Raw genomic sequence first — 8,719 nt, forward strand, 5'->3', positions numbered from 1 at the left:
ATACACCCTGCTATGCAACTTCCCTCTTATTCTTAAAACTAACCATTTCCTATGTCACTTTACCTAGGTCTACTTCATTCCTGTTTTTTTTTTTGGCCGTGCAGCAACACGCAGGATCTTAGTTCCCTAACCAGGGATCGAACCGGGGCCCCTTGCAGTGGAAGCACACAGTCTTAACCACTGGACCACCAGGGAAGTCCCTACTTCATTCTTTTTAACAGCTGCATACTATTCTATTCTCTGAATATACCATAATGTTTTACAACTGACCACTATTGACAGACATATAGGTTGTTTTGGGTTATTCACAAAATACACACTCTAAGCTACGGCTAGGCTGTTGCAACATTTCTGGGAAAGGGAGGACTACTATTTACTTTCCCTTTATGGTTCATATCTTGCCGTTAGTTTACAGCCTGAGCTCAGCACTCAAGAGAGCTGTGGGCACCTCCTAGAGAGAGATGAATAAGCCAAGTGTGCCTGCACCCTTCTCAGGACGCACGGATGCGGAGGCTGGTGACAGCCTGTGCGTGTGCATGTGTGAAGGCTGGGAGCTGGCCTGGGAGAGCAGGGCAGGGAGGCACGTACACATGCAACTTGGGCTGGACTGATCCTGACTCATAGGTTCAGGCAGATAAGTTAACGGCCTGGAGCTCTCTGACTGAGTTCTGACTCACTCAGACAATTATCCATAAACAAGTCCTCTCACTTCTCAGTTTTCTTCCAAGCGCCACTACACAATCTTTGGGAAGGGCTGTGACATTAATTGTTTGGAGTCTGAGAAAGATGAGAGCTGTTCAAAGAGAGTGCCAAGAGGATTATAAGTGCTGGCCTCATTCATAGGAAGATGTCTAATTACTCCTTATTACATTCGTATTTTGAAAGGCCCCCAAGTAGAGGGTCCGATAGTGGCTGACACAGGTTTTCCCGCATTCCATTCCCAAAGTGATTTGACCGAAAACATTGGTCATGTGCCTATCAAGAGCTCTTCCCATTCCTTTCTCTTCAATGGCTTTTCTCAATTCCTTTTTAAGATAAAAACAGCTTTATTATTATTATTTCTGATTATAAAGGAAACGCTTGCTCAGACAATACCAAAAAGCATAAAATGAGAGTGGAAATCACCCAGCAGGCCATCCCCAGAGAGGCCACTGTTGACATTTTGGTTTCTTTTCTTTTCTTTTTTTTTTTAACGTTTATTTTTATTTATTTTTGACTGCATCGGGTCTTAGTTGCGGCACTCGGGATCTTTCGTTGCGACGCACAGGCTTCTCTCTATTTGTGGCATGCGGGCTTAGTTGTCCCATATGGAATGTGGGATCTTCGTCCCCCGACCAGGGATTGAACCCACGTCCCTTGCATTGGAAGGCAGATTCTTAACCACTGGACCACCAGGGAAGTCGCACTATTGACATTTTGAAGTACATCTTTCCAAACTGACTCTATGTTCGCCTGCACGGCCACATAGGCACATACAAATCAAGTTACCAATCAGTATAGCCCTCCTTTGGAGGAGCTGCTGTGTATTCCATCGTACGGGTGCAGCTGGAAGCCTCTCATCTCCTCCCTCTCTTGCTGCAAGGTCTAGCAGAAGGCCATGGCAAGACTTTAATAAACTCTTAATGAGCTAATAAAGGCATCTAAAGATGGCCTTAGGATTTGAACCATTTATGCCTTGAAGAACTCCATCTTCTGTGCAGCTGGAAGTGAATTCACATGCAGATGAGCATGGCGGGCAGGACACCCTGCTGGGAGTCAGGCCAGCTGGTTCTACAGCTGAGTTCTAGACCTGCCTTTGCCACTTTCCTGGTGGGCAAGTCCTTTTGTCTCTCTGAGCCTCATCTGCACTTGAATATATGTGAAACCGGTTGTGACATACAACTATGCAGAGTACAAAGTACTATGTACTTATGCACTAAGCACTAGGTACTAGGTACTATTTAGAGGCACTACTAAAGAGCAGGGAAGAAACTGGGGTTTCTCAGCCAAGAAAGAGGGCAAAATTTAGAGTTTCCCTGGATATGGCTTAAGGGGGTAACACATACATCATAGAGTTCTAGAAAAACTTAGAATCAACTATACTTCAATAAAAAAAATTTTTTAATAAAATAAAAAAAAAAAAGAAAAACCGAGCAGAAAAGAACCTCGGAGATCAGGGTACTACCCCCTCACACAATAATTCTGAATATCTGCGCATCTGTAACATGACCTAATGGAAAAATGGGTTTGGAATGTGGGTTTTTCTCTCTTAAGGCATTCTCATGTCTGGCTTGGAGTCCTGGAAAGAGCTTCCTAAGTGTCTAGTCCTGGATCAGCACCTATGACGCATATGACCTTAGGCAAGTTCCTTAAGCCTCTGCGAGCCTCGATTTTCTCATCTATAAAACGGGGCTTCTGATCTTGCCCTACCTATCTTACAGGTAGATGTGACATGAGGTTTAAATAAGGCACCGCGTGTGAAAGTGTTTTGGAAATCTAAAGTGACTTCACACCTGCAAAGCTGCCTCACTATAGCTCTGGTCCACTGCCCAGAGCGGAGAGGCGTGAAGGGAATGGCCACCAAGACCCTTGTTCAAAAGTGGGTCTTACAGGGACCTCCCTGGCGGTCCAGTGGTTAAGACTCTGTGCTTCCACCGCAGGGGCATAGGGTTCGATCCCTGGTTGGGGAACTAAGATCCCGCATGCCGCACAGCATGGCCAAAAATTAAAAAAAAAAAAAAAAATTTAAGTGGGTCTTACAGAAGGGGCCATCTAGAGAGAGCCCCTGAGCACCAGTGATCGCTCTGGAGCTGGGGAGGCAGCAGAAGGAAAGGCAGGCAAGGCCCTTTCCTCATGGAGCTTAGAATCCCGCGGAGAGACAGACAATAGAAAGGGAGACAAATAAAAACAAGGTAGCTTCAGAGAGAGGTGAGTGCTCTGAGTGAAATGAAACAGGATGAGGCTGTTAAGGAGGGATGGGGCTAGATGAGGGGGTGACCAAAGAAGGCTTCCCGGAGGAGGTGGCACCTGAGAACTAGGACGTGAGTGACAAGGACAGCCACGAGAAGACCTGGAGCACGAAGTGTTCCAGTGCAAAAGGACAGCCAGTGCAAAAGCCCTGAGGCAGGAATAAATTCCTGTTCAAGGAACTTCGAGAAGCTGGTGTTTGGAGCTGCAGGGGGAGAGGGCAGGCGGGGCAGCAGGCCAGGGCTTGCAGTGGGTTTCAGGAGAGGCTAGTGAGACATGATCTAGTTTGTGTTGAACTAAGATCAGCCTGCATTGGGTTGGAAGTTCCATCTCTTACATGCCATGTTGGGGGCCCCAAGAAATTTTTAGGGCTTTCAAGGGCTTTATCCAGGAAACAGCAAACCTCCTAAACCTACATACTAGGAAAACTGAGAGGCAGAGAGAAAGGCCACTTGCCTAGGGGGCCCCACTGCTTCCTTCCTGGGGCTGGCATTCAAGCCCAGGTCTCTGATCCTGGTCCCTGAGACCCATCCTCTCCCCCCGGGGCCACCCCACCAATGGAGGTTGGGAGGGGGTTCACTGAGGCCGCAGAGCTGGAAGATGGGCCCAGCGCCCCAAGGCTTCCAGCTTCAGCCGGTGAGATCCCAGGGCTGGGCTCCAGACAGGAAGAGCATATCCCAGCTGGGCCTCGTCCTGCATCACTAGGCCCAGTGCTCAGCCCTCAGCTGGCAGTGGAGGGGGGTGGTGGTCAACTCCAGGAGCTCAGCCAGCCAAGAGCAACCTGATTGAGCAGGAAATGGGCCTGCAGCCAGAGAAAGCATCAACCAGCACCTGGAGGCTTTGTTCCCTTTATTCCCGTTGCAGACTTTCTGAGGCACCTGCAGCTGGGCCTCAGGAGCACCAGGGCCAGGAAGGGGCTCCCACGGGATTTGGTTCTTCTGCAACAGGGAGCGGCCTGACTTGTGACCCGGAGGGAGGTCTCATGATATAATAACAACAATAGGTTCACTTACTATGTGCAAGAGACATTTCATTTAACCCTCACAACAAACCGAGGAGGCATGTACTATTATCATCTACATACTACAGATTATGAAATGGGGGCACGTGGAGATAAAGTGACCTGTGCAAGGTCACACAGTATAAGGAAGTGAAAACAGTATGGGCTTTGGAATCAATGAATCCCAGCCCTATTTGCCTCTATGACCTTCGGCAAGGCATTTAAAAATTTCCAAGCCTGTCATCTTACTCTGATCTCAGAGGACTGCAGTGCCAATTAAATGATTTGAGATATGCAAAGCCTCTGGCGCATGGCTCTCCATCCAGACAAGTCTTTCTGTCCTCCTCCCCACTTCCCATAGCTCTGTGACCTTGGCATGTTACCACCACCGAGCCTCAGTTTCCTCATCAAAGAAATAGGTACAATGACATTATGCAATAGGGCTGTTGAAATCCTGATGCTCTCCTGAGAGGCATGCCTCATCTTTTGAAAAGGCCCCATTCCTGAGACCATTCAAGGAAGGTGCCATTTTACAAAATTGCCATCTTTGCTTTCTATCAAAATAAACAAAGAAACACAAATAGAAAAACCAGTCTTAGAGCCATTCCCCATTTGAGACAAAAAGCCAGTATTACGCACACTGCTGGGCTTAGAAGGTTTTCTCAGAAGGAAAAACAGAAGTGACAGCTCAAGTCATAACATGGCTACCAGGATTCTCTCTAGTTCCACACCCTGGGACAGACGACACCACCCACAGCAGCGGCACCAAGACAGACAATTGTAGGCTCATGCAAAGTACCAGGGAAGATCCACCAGGGATTTCAGCCAAAAACAAGGCAAAACACTAAACTCCTTTTCCTATAAATCAGCCAATATTTTTCAAGTTCTTGTTATCAGTAAATGCTTCTTACCCCCAATAACAGGGAATATACATGAAAACATAGGTACCACCACTGTTGTAGATAAACATCAGGGTGGTGGTCCCAGCTCTTCCCAAGGGCCATGCCTGTTTCTCTCAATCATCTTTTGGGGGATAAACTGCTCTTTCTCTGGTCCAACTCAGCCATTCATGTAAGGGCTGCCAATCAGTCTACATCACTGCCCCTGGTCACAGTGATTGGTCCAGGAGAAGGGTATGTGATCCAGAAAAACAAGGCTATCAGAGCTTTTACCAGGATTTCAAAATTGGAGCTGAAGAGGAAAATCCTGTTCCTCTTGGACTGGTGAGCTCGAAGGAGATAAATCCGGACTAATGACAGCGATTTTCTGGATGCAGAAAGCCTGTTTGCAAAAAACAGGGGATGAAGACCTCAAAGAGAGAAGCCATGATGAGTAGCAGGGTGTCCTGACATGATAATCTCAGATTCTTGTCATCCCTAAGGCAGGCTCAACCCTTCCTGCCCATCTGCTGGTGGTGTGTTTCAATGAGCCAATAAGCTCCTTCCCATACCTTGTGAGTTAAGAGCCCTGCCTAACCCAGCCACCAAGCATTGTGTGGTAATAAACACAGCAGTTCAGTAGGAGAGATGTCACAGGCAGGACTTGATGACTTGCCAAGTGAAAGTTTTAGGCAATCTGGGCTGTGACGGCAGAGACAAACAAGATTACCTCATACAAACATTTACTGAGCCCCTAGCCAGGGACAGTATTAGGCATTCAGGATATAACAGTGAATGGGACAGACTAAGTACTTTTCCTCACTTTGGAGTAATCAGAAGGGACTTCCTGGAGCTGGGGAGGTTGTAGGAAGTCACTGAGGGATGGTAAAATCTGGCCAGGCAGAGAGTGAGGGGGAGAAAAGCATGAATAAAGATATGGAGGCATAAGACTCTTGTCCGCGAAGGCGCATTGTCTTGTATCTCCATGGTGCCTGGCTACAGCGGGCACTCAGTACGTTTTGTTTTTGCCTTTTTGTTTGTTTGTTTTAATAAATTTATTTATTTTTGGCTGCGTTGGGTCTTTGTTGCTGCGCGTGGGGTTTCTCTAGGTGCGAACGGGGGCTACTCTTCACTGCAGTGCATGGGCTTCTCAATGCAGTAGCTTCTCTTGTTGTGGAGCACAGGCTCTAGGCGTGCGGGCTTCAGTAGTTGTGGCTCACGGGCTTAGTTGCTCAGCAGGATCTTCCCAGACCAGGACTCGAATCCATGTCCCCTGCATTGGCAGGCAGATTCTTAACCACTGAGCCACCAGGGAAGTCCTGTGTTTTGTTTTTTTTTTAAATAGGAATAAACGAGGTAATACATGTAAAGATCCTATCTTTTTTAAAAAAAATTATTTTATTTATTTATTTTCTTTATGCTTTTGGCTGAGTCGGGTCTTAGCTGTGGCACACGGGGTCTTCATTGAGGCATGCAGGATATTTTCAGGCTTCCCTCTAGTTGTGGCGTGCAGGCTTTCTCTCTCTAGTTGTGGCGCACGGGCTCCAGAGCGCGTGGGCTCTGTAGTTGTGTTGTGCAGGCTTAGTTGCCCCATGGCATGTGGGATCTTAGTTCCCCGACCAGGGATCGAACCCGCGTCCCCTACATTGGAAGGCAGATTCTTTACCAGTGGACCACCAGGGAAGTCCCTGTTTTTGTTTTTAATATTTATTTATTTATTTGGCTGCGCCAGGTCTTAGTTGCGGCACGTGGGATCTCTTTTTATTTTTGAGTTGCGGCATGCAGGATCTAGTTCCCTGACCAGGGATGGAACCCGGGTCCCCTGCATTGGGAGCGCGGAGTCTTAACTGCTGGACCACCAGGGAAGTTCCTCAATACATGTTTATTGCATGGTATGCATAAGTGAATGAATACGTGAGTGAAGTAAAGTGCAAGTCATTTGGGGGAAGAGCAGGTCATTCAGCTTGGCAGGAGAAGAGCTACTTTTAGAGAAGGCAATGTTGAGGAAGGCAGATTGAAGCCAGACCGCAGAGGACCTTGCTGAAAAGTGTAGACTTGGCCTGGGCCACACCACACAGTCCCAATTCTGGCAGGGCTCGTAGGAGCTGGCCAGGCAGGACAGTGGATCTCACAGGCCCCGTGTGGCCTCCACCTCTGTTGTGGTTGCCACACGCATGCTCTCTCAGCCTCGCCAGCCAAGGCTCTGCCCAACACCCTAACAAGCAACCCAGCTACCCAAGGTCATGCCCCAGACACCACCGCCCTTCTGGCTCCTGGGTGAAGCTGCCAGCACATCACTCCTGCCCAGTCTGTAATTTAAACATGATCTCCTCCCAGCCTGGCTGCTTGTCGCCTTCCGCACCCCAGACGTACCCGCTGCAGGAGCTGCCCGAAAAGAAGAGGTCTGGTGTCCATTGAGCCCCTGACCTGGGCTACAGGGAGGGGCTTGAAGTCCCAGCTAGGCTGAGCCTGAGCACAGCGGGGGTCACCACAGTCGGCTCCTGAGCTCAGAACTAGGGAGACCATGCCCCCTCGTGGCCAGGAGACAGTCAGCACCTTGGTCTTCCCAGACTACGACATATTTACACTTTCACTTTACTTTAGGGAAGTTTTAAAAAAGGAAATACATTTCTGAAAAGCTGAGAACACAAATCACATAAGTTAGGTTGACATCTCAAGGAAACTCATAGTAAGACTTCTAGAAAAAGCTATTTCAGATTTTCCAACGCCAAAGCAAATTTTTCTGACTCTAATTTCTTTTACGTTTATCTGCTGAAGCAGGAGGATGGGATGTCTGAAAATTGTTGTTTTAGGTATTTTCCAGTTCTGTGAAGAGTCTTCCCAGGTTAATATGTTCCGTGAGGTTATGGAACATGCCTTCCACTTCTTTTGTGATTCTCACAGCCCTGTCAGGGCAAGTGGATACCTCATTCATAAAATAAGCTGTGAGAGTAAAGAGCTCCTCTCTACACATTTCTCAGCTTTGAAAACTCAGCTTTTCACCTGCATAGTGTTTGTCTGCAATGGGGGCAAACCTCTGAGCATTGGTGATATTACCTTATTTACAAGCATTTTTGTCTACAATACGTAATGCCCTGTATTAGGTGCTCACTGTTATTGCTGGTGGTAGTGTTTGTGGAGGGGGAGAATGGAAATTGAAAAAAAAAACTACAAGACAGATCCTGATCTCAGGGGCTGTATCCACCTTAGACAGGATATACACACATGACACAACTTGCAAACAATCACAAATTAACAGCAGGGTATAAACTAAACATAAATGTGCTGAGAGCAGTAATCAGAGTGGGCGGAAGGCTGATGGCAGGACACTTGCTGGAAATATGGTCTGAGAGGAGTCTGGAAGAATGCCAGGCCCGAAGACTGAGGCCTTCTGGGGCTGAATATTTGTCAAGAAGGAGGCCAGCATCTACACAACTTTGGAGATACAACCATTATGCCTCCAAGGCATGGTGGCCTACCTGGCACCTCCTCTCACTGTTCCATCCTTGCCAAAGACCCCACACTCCTTCCCACCCTCCTGCTCCTATCATTGGGCTGCCACATGGTCAAACATGAACCACTACCAGGGATACCTGGCCCAAATGTACACCTCTCACTGCCTTTAGCCAACCCAAGGCTATTCCTGGGGGCATCAGAGTACCCCTTGCCAGTACAACCTCAGTGAGGTTCTACTGATTATGCCTTTGTCCTGCCTCCGTCTTAGAAGGGAGCCAACCAAGTTCTTTGGATCCCCAGAGTCATGAAGTCTCCCAATCCCAGAAGCCAGGTATTCTCATGGCAGTGAATACTTGGGCAGGGCTGATGCAGGCCTATACATGGATGGGGCTGTAGTACACTACAGGTGGTAGCCATGCACTCTGACTGTGAATAGCCT

This window comes from Delphinapterus leucas, chromosome 2 (genome assembly GCF_059928025.1).
Source record: "Delphinapterus leucas isolate spDelLeu-1000000601 "Yukka" chromosome 2, BTC_Dleu_Yukka2, whole genome shotgun sequence".
NCBI classification, from domain to species: domain Eukaryota; kingdom Metazoa; phylum Chordata; class Mammalia; order Artiodactyla; family Monodontidae; genus Delphinapterus; species Delphinapterus leucas.